The sequence below is a fragment of the Nansenia antarctica genome, assembly GCF_963989245.1.
Source record: "Nansenia antarctica genome assembly, chromosome: 8".
Lineage (NCBI taxonomy): Eukaryota > Metazoa > Chordata > Actinopteri > Argentiniformes > Microstomatidae > Nansenia > Nansenia antarctica.
Window position 1 is genome coordinate 8305823 of NC_137678.1, and position 19338 is coordinate 8325160.

A 19338-nucleotide genomic window follows, 5' to 3' on the forward strand; every position below is an offset into this window, starting at 1 on the left:
TGGGGGTAATTTCTACCCGTGTGTTCTACAGGAGGGTATTTGGCTGTGGAGCGACGGCTCCAGGTTCGGCTACACCCACTGGAGTGCCGGGCAGCCTAGCAACAGTTACCACGGCATCACAGACAACTCCAACGGCCGGGAGCACTGCATGGAGATGAACGCAGGAGGTAGGATAGGGTTTGAAAAATGTTGGTGCCAATGCACCAACAACTGTACTAGATGATCACATGACCCAGACTCCCTCCCTGCATGTTTCTAATAACGTTGTTTTACTTCCTGTTATTCCCCAGGTGATCATCGCCAGAACGACCTGTCCTGTTCCTACACGCGCCCCTCCCTCTGCGCCAGACTTCTGTGATGTTTCTATTTTCTAGACATGTGTCTTCAAACCACTACTCATGTGTTACAACATTTGTTAAAAAGCGCATAATCATCCTATGTTTGATTTGATTATGTATATCTTATCATTATGGTTCTAATGCTCCTCTGTGTTGAGATGACACAATTGTCACATGTCTCAATAAAGTTATTTCAAAAAAGTACTTTTTTGTTCTATAGTACTTGTATGCTTTCATGCTTATTGTTCATCTGAAACATACATCTAGTTTTAAAAGTTATCGTTTGATACTCTGAATAAAAGTGTGTCCGAGTGTCCGAGGGTCAATTGCAACCAAACAATAAACGGACTTTGTTTAGATTTTATGTACAAATGTCTTTACATTTTGGCCCATCCTTAATTAATTGGATGAAAACACTTTATAATACCCCAAAATAATTAACAATGAAGAACAATGGTAACAATGGTGAACTCTAAGAAACGGTACACCTGAAAAGAGATTTTAAACAAGGTTGTCCCTTATCTTCATATTTATTTATTTAATCTATTGAAATTTTAGGACACAAGGTACACAAATAGTGTGGGTCATACGTGACAGCAGCTGGTGAAACCGGGAACAAGTCGGCAGCTGACCAAATGCTCGGACTGCTATTCTGAAAAATGCAAATCAATTTCAATGTTGCTGAAAACGGTCCAGCAAACTGATTTTAGATTTACTCTAGTGGTGGGCATATGCAGAATTACAAGATTGCACAAAAACTAAAGTATGAATGTATAATTAAGTGCAAATAAAGTATCTTTACTTGTTCACATATGTTGTATAAGAGACGAGACTAACAACTCTTATGAAATGCGCAACAGCGCAGCTTTAATATATTATATTGACGTTGCGAAATTTTGCAATATGCACTCTACATTCTAAATTATGGAAAATGCAATACACACATCGGAATGCAATACACACATCGGTATGCAATACATGTGTAACACTAAATACAATTTACAACCCTTATTTTTTGTTGTTTTTTACTTATTATTATGCGCTTTGAGTTGCATTTCATGTACGAAAGGCACTATATAAATAAAGCTTTACTTACTTACTTACTTTATTACGTATACTACTTTTGTACATGTACTCAGTATGTGTGTGTGTGTGTTCATGCAGCCACATGTTTACTATAATCAAAGCCATTTCTCCTTAGTAATGATGAGTTTCTTAATCTCATAAAAGTTTTATGCTATAATAACACAGAGAAATGTGAGTGTGTGTGCCCACATGCAGAGTTTTTGTGTCTATATGTTACGGTACATGTGGGAATACGGTACATGTGGGAAAACTAGGGTTAGGGTTAGGTGCTACGCCGACTTGGTACATGATGGCATGTCTAACCCTAACCCTAATCCTAACCCTAACCCTTAACCGTAGCACCCTAGCACCTAACCCTAACCCTAGTTTTCCCACATGTACCGTATTCCCACATGTACCGTAACATATATATCGATGCACAAGCATGTGTTTTTGTTACTGAACTCATTTTTTAAATAACTTGTACAATAGTTGGACACTTGAATGTCTGCTTGCCATTATTGTTCCTAGACTTCTGCTTTCAGAGCTAGTTATTAATTAAGTTATTACTAAAAACAATAATAATTGAATGCAGAGGCAATGATGTTATTATGATAAAGAGTAGATACATTTATATAGTCTTACAGTTACAACCCGTCCTTTGAGGGCAACTATAATGCTGATGTAAGTAAGTAAGTAAAGCTTTATTTATACAGCACCTTTCATACAAGAAATGCAGCTCAAAGTGCTTTACAACAGGAATAAGAACATAAAGTGAATATAAAAACATATACAAGCATAGAATGAATATAAAAGCAGGGGGAAACAGTAAAAAAAGAAAAGGTAAGATAAAATACAATAAAGATAGGCCTACATTTAAACAATGTACAACCTCTGCTCGTTAATCTAACTTTCCATATCCCTTTCATCTCCCTACACAGTCTTTCTGTACTTCCCACTGGCTTTCCACCAGCACCACAAACATCAGTTTTTGGAGAAGGTCTGTCTCAGTCTCTGTGTACGTTCTCAGTCTCTGTGGCCCGGCATGAATTTGAGTTTGACACCCCTGGTTCAAGATATTAGATGGAGAATGATAACTTAAAATCCATGTGTATTGACACAAAAGAAACTCTTCTATGATCTATTTTTGGCTCTAGGTGCTATCTTTAAAGGCTTCCAGGAGGCACCGATTAACTTTGGCTGTGACGTGTATGACGTCAAGCAGCAACTCCTTCATACACAGTACGTAAGAAACCCATTCATCGCCATCCCTCATGGCTTTGGGCAAGCACATTGTTGATGTCTGTGTTTTTACCTACTGTACATCTGTCTCTGTGTATTCTAGGGAACAATACTGTACAGGAACAGACAGGCAGATGATATCAACGTGATCAAGCACACGAGTTGCGCAGCGATCAAAACCTCAGACCACAGGCCTGTGGTACTGGTAGGCATCTTCCAGGTCAAACTCTGTCCTGGGAGAGAAGCTAGGCTGCCCTCTGGTGGTGGACAAGTGTACATGCATGGTCTCCAAACAGAATCACACTGAATGAATGAATGAATGAATGGACTTTATTGTCATTGCTACAGTACAGGTACCAAACAACGAAATTTAGGAAGGGTGGCTCCCCTGGTGTTAGGAAAGGGTAAAAAAAAAACTTTTAAAAAAAATCACAAGAAGGGAAGGAGCTGGTTTACATAAATAAAGGCTATGTACACTATCCACTGTACTATACTGTACAGATAGACGACTAGGGTTGTCATATTGCACAATAGTATTATTTCACATTTATTTAAAGTGTCACAGTTTGCAGGCTTGAAATGTACATGTTTGTGCCTCAGCACTACACCAGCGGAGAGAAATACGCTACAGAGAGTCGTGAGAACAGCACAGAAGATCACCGGCGCCCCCCTCCCCTCTCTGGAAGAGCTGTACAACACACGCTGTCTCAGGAAGGCCTCCAAGATCTCCAGGGACCCGACCCACCCTGGGTACGAACACTTTACCAGGCTGCCCTCGAAAAGGCGGTTCAGGACCCTGGCCGCAAGGACAAACAGACTGAAGAACAGCTTCTACCACAGGGCCGTCCAGGCCCTGAACACAGCAAAGACCTAAGTTCTGGGCCCTGGACAGTCTGGACGGATTGATGGCAGCTGCTGGACTGAAAAAAATCAGGTGTAGTGCTGAGGCACAAACATGTACATTTCAAGCCTGCAAACTGCGACACTTTAAATAAATGTGGAATAATACTATTGTGCAATATGACAACCCTAGTCGTCTGTCTGTACAGTATAGTACAGTGGATAGTGTACATAGCCTTTATTTATGTAAACCAGCTCCTTCCCTTCTTGTGATTTTTTTTTCTAAAAGTTTTTTTTCTTTTTTTCTTTTCCCTTTCCTAACACCAGGGGAGCCACCCCTCCTAAATTTCGTTGTTTGGTACCTGTACTGTAGCAATGACAATAAAGTCCATTCATTCATTCATTCATTCATTCTACAGCTCACCCAATCACAGGAACAGAACATACCCCCCCACCCCCCTTTTTTTTCTCTCTCATCAACAGATTCTCATGCAATTATTTTTCTTTTTTAATCATTTGTTTTGCCTAATGTTTTAAGGATGCAAAAAAAGCTTGGCTCAAAACAAGAGCTTGGTTCATGACTAACAAGGTACACTTGTTTAGAATCTGCCTGTCACTTTTGTGGTTGTCACAGAACTCAGTCTATTAGGCATTTCAGAGTCTAAAAGCACACTATTTTGACAAATAACATTTCAGCGCTCTCTTAGCAGTACTGTCATAACTTTACATCCACATTTCTTATACAAGTCTACAAAAAGAAACGGTGTGACCATGTTCATCATCTGAAGTTAGCTCTGGAAATGCTCCCACCAATGATCAGGTTTCAATGGCACTTGAGAAGTGCCATGTTGTCATATTGTTGAGACGGTTGTTCAGATCGTCAGGAAGCCTCCCTCTGGCCCACCTGACAGTCTGCCCTCATCAGTGCTGTCAAGGTGAATGGATCACATGAATATACTTTAATAAACAACTTCATATTGCAACACACACACATACTGTGCTACTGTAACACACACACACACACACACACACACACAGGCTGTGCTACTGTAACACACACACACATACTGTGCTACTGTAACACACACACACACACACAGGCTGTGCTACTGTAACACACACATGCGTACTGTGCTACTGTAACACACACACACACACACACACACACACATGCTGTGCTACTGTAACACACACACACACACACACGCACACATGCTGTGCTACTGTAACACACACACACACACACACACATGCTGTGCTACTGTAACACACACACATACTGTGCTACTGTAACACACACACATACTGTGCTACTGTAACACACCACACACACACACACACACAGACATACTGTACTACTGTCGAACTGTTATGATATCTCATTATCTGACATACTGGTGGTACCTGGAGATGGCCCAGGACATGAAAGGTACATTTGTTAGCTGAAAAGAGTGAACAACAAAACCAAGTGAAGTGGAAAGGCCCAGTGGTATGTAAATATGGATTAAAGCGCTGTGTAGCGCGCATAGCCGAGCTGAGATTAACAATTTGCAATAAACTAAGCTACAGGCGGTAGTGTGTGTGTGAAAGGCAAACAATGATGCGAAACTTTGGGGGCTTTAGCCCGGGCAATGGAGGATATCTGTGCGGCAGCGTCTAAAAAAGAGCTCCCTGGAATCAGAACTGCAAGCAGTGAGTCTTCCTTTGCTGTTTTTGTGTGTGTTTGTGAATGGGTAGGCAGGGGAACTGTGTTGGATACAAAACTGTATTTCTTATGTCCTAACATAACGTAACGGGGCCTGTGGCACTGAACTACCGAGTCAAATCATGTCTCATCTGTGTATCATTTTAACCAGGCTGTGTGGTTGGCGAAAGTGAGGAGAAAATGTATTATGAGCACACGGTTTGTATCGTCTTGTACGCGGTTTTGGACACGGAGAGGGCATGGTTTGGGTCTGGATGGATCTTGTAAGTCAGGTAGTTGCAGAAAGAAGGTATAATATATTGTTGATTAATTCAGATCATTTCTCTTCTTCCTCTAACAGATGTTTAAGGCCATTGTTTCCTGAAGGCTGTAAAGGGATAGATATGATTGTAATGACAGACATTTAATTTTGTGACATAAATGGTAAAAAAAAAAAAAAAAACGACTGATAAAAACAGATGGACAATGTTTGGAAAAGTCATACACAGATTGAACTCATTTTGAACCTATTTTACAAATACACGTTTTTGCGCAAGGAATAGCTTCATCTTTATGTTTATGTTGCTCTGCCAATGCGTTTGTTTCTCCATTTCACTGGATTTTATTGTAGCAAGAAAACATGGACAGGGGGACAATATTGAAACATCTCCCAGCGTAGCGTTCCTAAGAACACCGGGACCTTCATCTGCCATTCTGCAGTGATGAAGCTTGCCTTAGTTCAGGTGGGACACTTCAAGTCGGTGCAGCTGTCCGTCAGCTGACGTACATGCAAAACATCACAAGTTCAGGGACAGGCTTAAAAACAGCCACGTTATGCAACACTCCAAAATGGAGTACCCATATACCCCTATACTTGTGGGGCCCCACCCACCGCTCCCATCCTCCACCTACTAGGCTGCTGTGTATTTACCTACCTTCGGGGTTTGATAGTTATGAGCTGAGAGCTCCCTACTTTATGTTATTCTTAATTTTATGTTGGTAAACTTCAGGCTGGGAGCTATACAGAGTGGAGACGTCCAATTACAGTACGCCAAACATAATGTATTACCATTTTCATTTAACAAACCTAAGTGTAAAATATATTTTCGAAATTTGATTCCCAATGCTCGTTTCTGACCGTGGGAATGTTGTAGGTGTTAGCAAGATAAATGTTTGCTTGATCTTCTTAAAATAATACATTTTAGTACCCAAAAAAGAATTTCAATGAAGATTGGGGGAAAAAAAGATTTCAATGCACATTTATCTATTTATGAATGTGTAGTTCCTTAGAGGCTTGAATTTGCATGTTCAAAAAAGTGCAAAAAAGTAAGCAAAGTCAGCCATCTTAACCGTAATATTTTTAATAGACACGATGAGACATACTCCAGTAGGGAGTTCTGAATACGGAAACTAGTGTCATGCATGATAGTGTGATATTCAACACATTTTCAGACTGTTTACTAAAACTCTGGTTGAATAAGCGCACTCTAAATCACTTTTTGAGACTTATTTGTAGATTCATTTTTAGGTATTTTGTTGTTTGTTGCTAATTCAAGCTCTGTCTATCTGGGTCCTGGTACAATGGCCCTATGGTACATGAGGTTTAGGAGTAGAACAAGACCAGGATACTCTAGTGGTATCTTCTCCAGCAGGCCTCCCCCATCCAGCCTTAGCTCTCTGCTCTCTACAGCCTTAGCTCTCTGCTCTCTACAGCCTCTAGCTCTCTGCTCTCTACAGCCTCTAGCTCTCTGCTCTCTACAGCCTCTAGCTCTCTGCTCTACAGCCCCTAGCTCTCTGCTCTCTACAGCCTCTAGCTCTCTACAGCCTCTAGCTCTCTGCTCTCTACAGCCCCTAGCTCTCTGCTCTCTACAGCCTCTAGCTCTCTGCTCTACAGCCCCTAGCTCTCTGCTCTCTACAGCCTCTAGCTCTCTACAGCCTCTAGCTCTCTGCTCTCTACAGCCCCTAGCTCTCTGCTCTCTACAGCCTCTAGCTCTCTGCTCTACAGCCTCTAGCTCTCTGCTCTCTACAGCCCCTAGCTCTCTGCTCTCTACAGCCCCTAGCTCTCTGCTCTACAGCCTCTAGCTCTCTGCTCTCTACAGCCCCTAGCTCTCTGCTCTCTACAGCCCCTAGCTCTCTGCTCTCTACAGCCTCTAGCTCTCTGCTCTACAGCCTCTAGCTCTCTGCTCTACAGCCCCTAGCTCTCTGCTCTCTACAGCCTCTAGCTCTCTACAGCCCCTAGCTCTCTGCTCTCTACAGCCTCTAGCTCTCTGCTCTCTACAGCCCCTAGCTCTCTGCTCTCTACAGCCCCTAGCTCTCTGCTCTACAGCCTCTAGCTCTCTGCTCTCTACAGCCCCTAGCTCTCTGCTCTCTACAGCCCCTAGCTCTCTGCTCTCTACAGCCCCTAGCTCTCTGCTCTACAGCCTCTAGCTCTCTGCTCTCTACAGCCCCTAGCTCTCTGCTCTCTACAGCCCCTAGCTCTCTGCTCTCTACAGCCCCTAGCTCTCTGCTCTCTACAGCCCCTAGCTCTCTGCTCTCTACAGCCTCTAGCTCTCTGCTCTCTACAGCCTCTAGCTCTCTGCTCTCTACAGCCCCTAGCTCTCTGCTCTCTACAGCCCCTAGCTCTCTGCTCTCTACAGCCTCTAGCTCTCTGCTCTCTACAGCCTCTAGCTCTCTGCTCTCTACAGCCTCTAGCTCTCTGCTCTCTACAGCCCCTAGCTCTCTGCTCTCTACAGCCCCTAGCTCTCTGCTCTCTACAGCCTCTAGCTCTCTGCTCTCTAGATTCAAGATTCAAGAATGCTTTATTGTCTGTCACAGAGTGACAGAAATTCTCCTTTGACAGGCAGAAGTGCAGCTCAAGAATACAGTTTCCACATTAAAACACACATAGGTCACATACATTAATACATACAATAAAAACAGACAGATATAACAGTGTTTATGTAGTGCCTATTTAAAAAGTCTAGTCATTTAAAAATAATAGTAATAAAAACAGTATTATGATTTAAAAAGCTAAAATGCTAAAATGCAGTATGCTTCCTATTTTAAAATGTTCAGGGCGGTGGTTGCAGTGGGAATGAATGATTTTTTATATGTGTTTTTCCGGGCCAGTGGAGTTCTATAACGGCGGCCTGATGGAAGTGGCTGAAATGATTGGTGGAGGGGGTGAGAGGGGTCCTGTGTGATTTGTGTGGCTTTCCTGATTAGTGACCGGTTGTAGATTTCAGACAGGGGGGTTTGAGGTGAGCCGATGATTTTACTTGCCTGATTGACTATACGGGAGAGCTCTACAGCCCTCGCCGGTTGCCGCGGGTGATGACAGGAAGTGGCAGGGTGACAAGTGGGCCTGAGCAGCGAATGGTGGCCTTGCTGACACAAAAGGGAAAGAACGCAGCCCTAATCAGCCACACAGCTGGGAAATAATGCATGCCATTGTGGCCTAGCCCGGGCGTGGGCCTCAGCCCCGCTCAGTTATGTCCCCCCCCCACACACACACACACACACACATGCGCCGGCTGAGCGGAGAGAGAACATGGAGGGGTATGGGTGAAACGGTTTGGTTAATAAACACACAGTGTGCTATCAAACGTGCCAATGGTGCACCACGGGAGGTGTGTGACCGTTTTTGGCATTCAATTTGTGGGCATATTGCATTTGATTAGAATTCATACTAGGAGTGGAGTGGCCTATGGTGGAGTGGCCTAGACAGTGGTTTCCATGACGACGACTACTACCACATCGATTTTAGGCCAGCTGTTCGACAAATGGAATAGATAGCATGAGGTTATATTGTAATTGTTTCTTTTTGAATACACATATTTTTCTTGACAGATGTGAGAGCATACGATACGGAACAGATTTTTTTTTAGACCACCTTCATTTCCATATTTATATAAATATAGTTTGGTGGTATATTCATATTCAAATATGATTTGATCCCATTCACATACAGTATAACGTGCCACAACAGGAAACATTTCACTCAGACAGAGTTGTGCAATAGAGAGCAACGTATCCTTGCTTATATACTGTATATGTTATGAAGGCCCACAATTTAGAGCCAGTTCGTTTCCCCGAATCAGCCCTATTTTGCCCCTGTTATTTCCTTTATTATTTTCCATACTATTCATGTACGTTTTCATGAATAGTGTATGTATTGTTATTGTAATTGTATAAGTTCTGTCTTAGATTTGTTTAGTATTGTGCAAGCGCCAGATTAGTGGGCGTGGTGTATGATTGGCGTACGTGACCGGATGTATGTTCGGTTGATATATATAGCGACGGAAGTGGTCTGTGCGTTAGAGTGACGAGAGTGAGAAGGAGAAGCAGAAGGAACCGAATGTGAGACAAAGATGGTGGATCAGTAAACGCACACGGTGCTGAGACCGAAGACAACACGAGTCATTTAGAGACCTGCCTTTAACATTGACTGTTAGTAGTGAATCACGGGCTACCCGCAGCACCGCGGGAGTTCGGAGTTTGTTGAGTTGGCAGCGCTAGCCCAGTTTAGCTGTGTCCCCGTTAGCCAGCCTTGCTAGCCGCCGGCTGCTAACGTTGGCGCATAGCGAGACCCAAGCTGGACAGAGCCGTCGCCTCCACGAGGTGGATTGCGACCGACCGCCGACACCACCGGAGCTGACCGTGGACCACCGGACCTGAGCCATTCACACATCGTCGTTGACTACGAAGAAGCCCCTTTCCCTTCGAGTTGCAACGTCACCCCCCCCCCCTTTGTCTGCTGCCTTCCTCGAAGCACATGCGAGCTCCAACCAGGCCTCAACGCGCTCATTTCAGTCCGGGACTCTGAGCCTTTTCAGGCCAGGTACTGTGTGTGAGTGAGTGATTGAGTGTGTGTGTGGCCGGCGGGGAGGGAGTATATATGGGGATGTATATATCATTTGTAGAAATAAATGTGTTTGTTCATATTTGATACAGTTGCTGTGTGTTCAGTTGTCTGCTAATGCTAATGCTAGTAATGCTAGTCTAAAGGGTTGCTGGCGCCCCCTGCCTCTATCCTCCTACACTGCCGATTTAGCTCAGAGTTAGTTAGATAACCAGCCCTTCCTAAATTCTACAGTCCTTTAGCTACTCCCTGGTTACAATTGGTCCTTCGAGCCGGATAGGTTGTGTAGTGATAGCATGGCTGAGCGCAGCCAACCAGACAAGACAGTTACCCCCCCTTCTCCGCCCCCTGAGCCAGAGCCACGACCACAGAGAGTCCCGCGGTTGCCTCAGAGGTTACAAGAGTATGAGCTTGAGCTCGAAAGCTCACTGAGTAGTAGTGAGGAGCGCACTCCACGGGATACAGTGGTCGGAGAGGCCGAGGTGTCCGCCGGCGCGCGGGTGGCTAGCACCGAGACAGCCATCAAAGAGCACCAGCCTGAGGATGAGATGGCAGAACAGCAGGGTTTTGCCGTAGAAACGGAAGAGCAGGAAGGAGAGGCCCGGTCTGACAGCGCCTGCGGGCGGAAGAGGGAGGGCCTCAGCCTTAACGATCTGCCTCCCAGTACGGCGCGCTCGAGACCTAGCTCCTGCCGTTCAGTGGCTTCCTCCCGGTCCAGGGTTTCCGTGGGCAGTTCTGCCTCTGGGGCGGATAGCATGCACTCCAGAGGGAGTAGTGCCGCGCTGTCAGAATTTATGCGCCAACAGGCCGAGATGGCGTTAGAGCGGGAACGCCTCCAGTTCGAGCGTGAACGCCTCCAGATGGAAGGAGCGGAACGTGCGGCGGAGAGACAGCGCCAGGAGGCGTTAGAGAGGGAACGCATCCATTTCGAGCGCGAGCGCCTCCAGATGGAGGGGGCGGAACGCGCGGCGGAGAGGCAGATGGCGAGAGAGCAACTGCACGCGGAGAAGATGGAGGAAGTGATGCAGACCATGCGCGACGTGTGCATCAGCAGAGCTCCGTCGGCCCGTAGCTCCAGAGCATCATCCGCACGGCCCTCTCGAGTGCCATCTCCTGAACCCCCCGCCGATGGCTCCATGACCCCCGCCATGACTGTCCAACTACAGGCCCAGCTGACCACCTTGAAGGAAGAGGACCAGGGACCCGACCGCTACGCGGCCCAGAGGGAGCCAGCGTCGCTGCCCGGGAGGGGAGCCATTCCCCAAGAGCGTAGCACACCCCTAGGTCCTCCAGTGAACCAAAAGGCATGCAGGCCGGACACCCAGACAGTCACTCCAGCCCCGATCATCCACTACAGGATGTTTCCCCAGGTGGAGGGACCCAAGTTCCCCTTCTTCAAGGACGAGGACAGGAGCCAGTATGTGGAACTACGCATCTGCCTAGACACGCTCTTGGACGACTCCTGCTCAGAGTCCTACAAATATGCGATTCTCCTTCAGCATGTGAGGAACCCCAGAGCCCACAACATGGTTCTGGCCCATGCCTCCGCACCGACACCTTACACCAGAGCGCTCGCCGACTTGGATGCCCGCTACGGTCGTCCCTGGAACCACGCCCTTGCTGAACTGCAAGCCCTCGAACAGCAGGCCCCCATCAAGGATGAACGGGCGCTGGATGACTTCGCGCTCCGCGTGCACACCTTGGTTGGAATGCTGAAGACGCAGGGCCCAGCTGGCGCCAGCGAGATCACCAGCACCTCCAACGTAGAGCGGCTGCTCCGCAAGATCCCACGCTTCCGGCAGGAGAGGTTCCGGCGACAGCAGCGCGTTCGTAACCCCGGGAAGTTGGGTCTGAGCATGGCTGCCTTCGCGGAGTTCCTACTGGAGGAAGTGCATGACACCAACGTAGACGCCATGGGTTACGCTGAGCCGAAGAAGGAGAGGGAGAAGGGAGACCGCTGGGACAGGCCGAGCTCGAACAGAGGACGCCCAGTAGGAGTGCTGCACACGGAGGAGGAGCCTCGGAGAGAGAGGAAAGCCCGACCTGAGGGAAAGGATTCCTCTCAACCCCCTCAAAAGGGACGGAGAGGTCCACCGCCATGTCCGTACTGCACCAGCGAGCACTGGTTCAATGAGTGCAGTGACTTCAACAACCTGAGTACCGAGGCCAAGCAGAGGTGGCTCGAGGAGAACAAGAGGTGCTGGAACTGTGGGCGCGACCATCTGGCTAAGAACTGCACCTTGAGGAGAAAGTGCAACCGCTGTGAGGAGGTCCACCTCAACATCCTACACGAGGTCTCCCTCGCCAGGTCCACGGAGGGCACCAGAAGCCCTAGGTCCGGTAGCGCACCGGAAGAGGAAACACCTGTCTACTACCTAGACCCAACCCAGAGCAGCGGCTCCAAGGTCCTACTGAAGGTGGTGAAGGTCCGACTTCACCACAACAACGCTGTGTACGACACGTACGCCGTTCTAGACGACGGGTCGGAACGGACCATCCTTCTCCAGGAGGCAGTGCGCCAGTTGGGGCTCCAAGGGACTGAGGAGAAGCTGACTCTGCGCACGATACGTCGCGACCTTAAAGAGGTCACCGGGGCGAGAATCAACTTCTCTATCTCCCCGGCGGGGCGGCCGTCGGACAGATATCGGCTTCAGAATGTCTTCACCGCAGACCAGCTAGCGCTCTCCCGCTACGACTACCCCCTGGAGAGATTACGCGCAAGATATTCCCACCTACGGCGAGTAGACCTACATCCGATAGAAGGAGCGGAGCCAACCCTTCTCATCGGCTCGGACAACGCTGCACTGATCGTGTCGCTCCGTCCTCCGCTGAGAGGACCACGAGGCTGCCCGATGGCTGTTAAGACTGCGCTTGGGTGGGCCCTCCAAGGCGCTACCGAGTGGAGAGATAGAGACGGGAGAGCTACGTCATCCCTCCATGTCCGAACCGAAGAAGTGCAGACCATCAACTGCCTTCACACCAGTGTGGACTCCATGAATGCGGCGCTACTAGACAACGTCCAGAAGCTGTGGACGCTAGACGTTGCGCCCTACAAGAATGAGAAGCTCTACGTACGGTCAAAGGAGGACGTCTACGCCATAGACCTCCTTAAGACAAAGACAAATGCAAAGCAAAGACGAGACTTCTTGGAGGAGGAAGTTCAAAGAACAAGCCACCCAGAGAGAATACCTCAACACCAGGCTTACCCTGATGATCATTATTCTAAGGAGGTTATTCGCAGGAGGGCCTACCCAGAAAATGATCCCCTCAAGCAGTTCTATTCAGAAGAGGTTCTTCGTGGGAGAGCTCACTCTGTTGAGGCCCCTCAAGACAGGAACTTTCTGAAAGATGAATCACATGGTCATGCCTATCCTGAAGTGGACCCTGTTCAAAGCTACTTTGAAGATAACCATGGGAGGGGATACATTGAGGATGTGACCCATCGAAGAGCTATTCCTGAAGACCCTTACTCTGAATCTGCCAATAGAAAAGGCTTCATCAAAGAAGATGCGAAGCACAGGGCTTTCCCTGAGGGGCAACCTGATGAGCTAGCCTACTCAGAATCTGACCCTCATCGGCGGACTCGTGACAGGGATTCAAATGGGAGGGGCTATTCAAAGGAGGCACTCTGGCCAGCAGCTGGGGAATGGGGGGCAGACAAGAATAGGTTCACAGTGCCAATGGAAGAGGGTGGTCAACACAGTAGAGACCATTTGTTAGACCTAGTTAAGGCCATTCGTCAGGAGGGAAGGGGAAAGAGCTTCGAGGCCAGCAGAGCACCCCTTCAGAGGCCAGCAGAGGCCAGCAGAGCACCCCTTCAGAGGCCAGCAGAGGCCAGCAGAGCACCCCTTCAGAGGCCAGCAGAGGGCAGCAGAGTGAGGTCTGAGATCCCAGAACCTTTCAGACAATTTCTGTCTGGGGCCACAGTTAGTAACAAGTACCCTGAGAAGAGCCGGTTCTCTGATGCCACAGACCAGGAGATGGATGTGGTTAAAATAATACGTGTTGATGACTCTAATAGACCACGGCAGGAAACCTTTGCCAAGCCACAGGGTGTCTACCAGGGGACAAGCTCCAGAGCTGAGATGACACGGACACAGACTCCAGACACAGGCAATGTTTTGGATGTGTTGAGCAACATACACATTGAGAATGTGGAAGAGGCCAACTTCCTGAAGGACAAGCTGTGTCATCTTCTGAAAGAGTTCCAAGCCAACCAATCAGAGAAGGTTGAGCACAAAAGCCAAGGACCAACAGTTGTCTCCAAAGACTACAATCACATGAGCAAGGGCCACCTGGAATCTACTAGAGACCAATACGAAAGAAACTTCAGCCAAGTACAAGAGGAGAGACATTATGGAAGCCAACCCAGGCGATCACCGAAACTCTACTCCCCAGAAACTACACAGGGTCTCTACAGAGAGAGACCCAGAGATGCAGAGGAGCAATTGGAGAAACACAGCCATGCAAGTCGTTCTGAACCCAGAGGTTCAAGGAGAAACCATTATGAAGAGGTCTTTGGACAGGTTGACAGGTACCCACCATCCCATGCCTGGCAGGAAGAGCCATTGAAGTATCCGGAGAGGTCCCAAGGGTCCATGTACCCAGATGACTATCCACCTGCTGTGGATGAGTTTTATGACCCTTACCAACCTACACCCCCCACTCGAAGGGAGTGGGGATATGGGATGCCCCCTGGCCCTCAGACCTCCACTAGCCTAGACAAAATCACCTCATACCTCACGCTGCTAGAGCAGCCTAGCCAGTGTGCCTTCCATAGTTAAATGAAACCGAGGGTTTCATGGGGCGGCTGTTATGAAGGCCCACAATTTAGAGCCAGTTAGTTTCCCCGAATCAGCCCTATTTTGCCCCTGTTATTTCCTTTATTATTTTCCATACTATTCATGTACGTTTTCATGAATAGTGTATGTATTGTTATTGTAATTGTATAAGTTCTGTCTTAGATTTGTTTAGTATTGTGCAAGCGCCAGATTAGTGGGCGTGGTGTATGATTGGCGTACGTGACCGGATGTATGTTCGGTTGATATATATAGCGACGGAAGTGGTCTGTGCGTTAGAGTGACGAGAGTGAGAAGGAGAAGCAGAAGGAACCGAATGTGAGACAAAGATGGTGGATCAGTAAACGCACACGGTGCTGAGACCGAAGACAACACGAGTCATTTAGAGACCTGCCTTTAACATTGACTGTTAGTAGTGAATCACGGGCTACCCGCAGCACCGCGGGAGTTCGGAGTTTGTTGAGTTGGCAGCGCTAGCCCAGTTTAGCTGTGTCCCCGTTAGCCAGCCTTGCTAGCCGCCGGCTGCTAACGTTGGCGCATAGCGAGACCCAAGCTGGACAGAGCCGTCGCCTCCACGAGGTGGATTGCGACCGACCGCCGACACCACCGGAGCTGACCGTGGACCACCGGACCTGAGCCATTCACACATCGTCGTTGACTACGAAGAAGCCCCTTTCCCTTCGAGTTGCAACGTCACCCCCCCCCCCTTTGTCTGCTGCCTTCCTCGAAGCACATGCGAGCTCCAACCAGGCCTCAACGCGCTCATTTCAGTCCGGGACTCTGAGCCTTTTCAGGCCAGGTACTGTGTGTGAGTGAGTGATTGAGTGTGTGTGTGGCCGGCGGGGAGGGAGTATATATGGGGATGTATATATCATTTGTAGAAATAAATGTGTTTGTTCATATTTGATACAGTTGCTGTGTGTTCAGTTGTCTGCTAATGCTAATGCTAGTAATGCTAGTCTAAAGGGTTGCTGGCGCCCCCTGCCTCTATCCTCCTACACTGCCGATTTAGCTCAGAGTTAGTTAGATAACCAGCCCTTCCTAAATTCTACAGTCCTTTAGCTACTCCCTGGTTACAGTATATGTGGGTGTTAGGGTGAGGCAACCAAAGAGAGCAGTTCTGCTTTTGCAATCAGTTGCAGAAGGCAGCTCTGAGAAGCTAGCTCTGAGGAAGCTAGCTCTGAGAAGGCAGCTCTGAGCAGGCAGCTCTGAGGAAGCTAGCTCTGAGGAAGCTAGCTCTGAGGAAGCTAGCTCTGAGCACGCTAGCTCTGAGGAGGCTAGCTCTGAGGAGGCAGCTCTGAGGAGGCAGCTCTGAGGAGGCGTGAAGCCTGACAGGATGTAGCCTGCTCACAGAGGCCTCCATGTTGGGCGGCCCTGCCTTGTGAGGCCTAGCTACCAGAGGATGTGGTTACTTCCTGTAGTGAAGCTTGGTAGAGAGGGAGAGCTTGGGGGGACAACATGTCCCCTTAGTACACAAGCACACAAAATAAAAACTCCTGTGAACTTGTTTAGAGAGCCATTATCAAATACTTCATTTAATCATTAAGTCTTTTCTTTTCTTATTGTTGAACAGACATGGGCAAAGGACATGTATCACAATTACACTATTATTAGTGTGGCAGTTAAATAGAAATAGATCATTTCTTGATAATGTTCATCTGTTCCAGAGGACCCATTTGGCTTGTGAGTGCTCATTTTAGAACTAGTGGCTGAAAATATATACGTATATATAAAAAAAAAGAACAATAAAACATCCTGTATAATCTATTTAATCGTTTTTGTTACTGTGTAAAAAACATAATGATTTATCTACAGTTTTTTCACCCTCAAACGTTTTTTTGGGGGGGGGGATGGTGTATCACATCACGAAGAAAAACAAAGCCACTACATTTATTTTTGGTTTACTGTGAGGTCAGTTTGCCTCTTTTTCCAATAAGCTAATAATACCTCGTCAGGGCAGGAATCAGTATGCTGTCTCCCTCCGTGGGTTTCCTCTCATTGTTTCTCTCAGTGTCTGAGGCTGATCAATCATTTTTGTCCAGTACCTCCCTGTACGCAATCATCTGTACCTAGCACGGAGAAGGTATGTCTCCCATTCCCCTGACTCTGTAACTGTCTGCCCCACCCTCCTCCCTCGAGTGAGGAAGAGAGTTTATAGTAACACGCAATGACTCAAAGGAAGTCTACCTGAAGTGTATTTCATAGAATGGTTTTTGGACTCGGAGCCACAAACACTTGAAATGAAGACAAAAGGATTGTTTCACTTCTCGGATCAACTTAATGAATGAATGAATGAATGAATGAATGGTCTTTATTGTCATTGCTACAGTACAGGTACCAAACAACGAAATTTAGGAGGGGTGGCTCCCCTGGTGTTAGGAAAGAAAAAAAAACTTTAAAAAAACACAAGAAGGGAAGGAGCTGGTTTACATAAATAAAGGCTATGTACACTATCCACTATACTATACTGTACAGATAGACGACTAGGGTTGTCATATTGCACATAGTGTTATTGCACATTTATTTAAAGTGTCGCAGTTTGCAGGCTTGAAATGTACATATTTGTGCCTCAGCACTACACCTGATTTTTTCAGTCCAGCAGCTGCCATCAATCCGTCCAGACTGTCCAGGGCCCAGAACCTAGGTCTTTGCTGTGTTCAGGGCCTGGACGGCCCTGGGGTAGAAGCTGTTCTTCAGTCTGTTTGTCCTTGTGGCCATGGTCCTGAACCGCCTTTTCGAGGGCAGCCGGGTAAAGTGTTCGTACCCAGGGTGGGTTGGGTCCCTGGAGATCTTGGAGGCCTTCCTGACACAGCGTGTGTTGTACAGCTCCTCCAGAGAGGGGAGGGGGGCGCCGGTGATCTTCTGGGCTGTTCTCACGACTCTCTGTAGCGCATTTCTCGTATCAGACTTTTAGATGATTGTATTACGTTTGTGTTGATTACTTAGTAATAGCTTTAGCTAACAAGGCCTGTTGTGAACATTTGGGGGGGACGGGCTCCCTCACAAACCTTTCAAATCTCCTATTTTCCCCAAACCTGCTCTTTGAGGATCAACACTGCGCAGCTATTTCAAGTGAACCTGACCCAACTGATCCAAAATGTTCCTTTCCTTCTCTGCCTGTTCTGTGTTTACAACCACGGTGACATTTGGAATGAAAACGGTCTCTCGCCGTCCACCCACAAGTTCTTTCTTGGGAAAGTATCCACCCTGCTACAAGTCTCTAGAGAGTGCCATTTAGTCATTACCATCTGCCAAACAAATTGTAATCACACAAATATACCAACAACAATGCTCTGCCCCATGTTGTTGGCAGGTGCCCCACTGCTGCGAGCCTCTCTGTCTGGGTTTATAGGCTCAGGCTACAGAAACAAACATTCAGTGGTACAACATTTAGTTGATTGTTACAGATAGAAAATGCAATCTAATGGAGCTGATAGGTGCCCTTCAACGCACAAGTCTCTTAACAGGACGTGGCTGGTTCAATAAAGGGTCAAAAAGGAACATAACTTCAGAATCTTTTTTTACCCGCTGTATTTGCACTCAAGCTTTCTATTTGGAGCTTTATAGATGTCGTTCGTGTTGTTAACGTTTGCTATTGTGTTTCTGATGTTGTTCAGAGAATACAACTGGAACACGTATCCCATTTTTGTCGTTTTGTCGTGAAAATAAGAATGATACAGTCATGATACCATAAACCGTGGTTAAACCGTAAACCGCGGTTTAATTTGGGGGCGTTTTAACGAAACGATACCGCCCAACCCTTCGTCTAACAATTATTCCGCAACACACATAACTCATACACCAGCCTCTTCTGAGGGATCATGGTGATGATGCTAAGCTAACCACAGTGACAGTCGACAACAGTATCGACCATTCTTCATCTACGTCAGTCACTTATTGATGGGAGGATGGTCTTGCTTCCAAATTAAAATGTGTATCACCATAAATGAAGATTCAACATCCTAGTTTAATGAAGTGTGGTTCAACATCCTAGTTTAATGAAGTGTGGTTCAACATCCTAGTTTAATGAAGTGTCATTCCACATCTTAGTTTAATGAAGTGTGATTCAACATCCTAGTTTAATGAAGTGTTATTCTACATCCTAGTTTAATGAAGTGTCATTCAACATCCTAGTTTAATGAAGTGTTATTCTACATCCTAGTTTAATGAAGTGTCATTCAACATCCTAGTTTAATGAAGTGTGATTCAACATCCTAGTTTAATGAAGTGTGATTCAACATCCTAGTTTAATGAAGTGTGATAACATCCTAGTTTAATGAAGTGTCATTCAACATCCTAGTTTAATGAAGTGTCATTCAACATCCTAGTTTAATGAAGTGTGATTCAACATCCTAGTTTAACGAAGTGTGATAACATCCTAGTTTAATGAAGTGTGATTCAACATCCTAGTTTAATGAAGTGTGATATTGTAAAATATATTTATGAAATGTACAGTATCATACAAAAAAACGTTTTATTTAAAGAAAAAAAATACAATTCAAACATTCAAACAATAAATCAGCCGTGAGT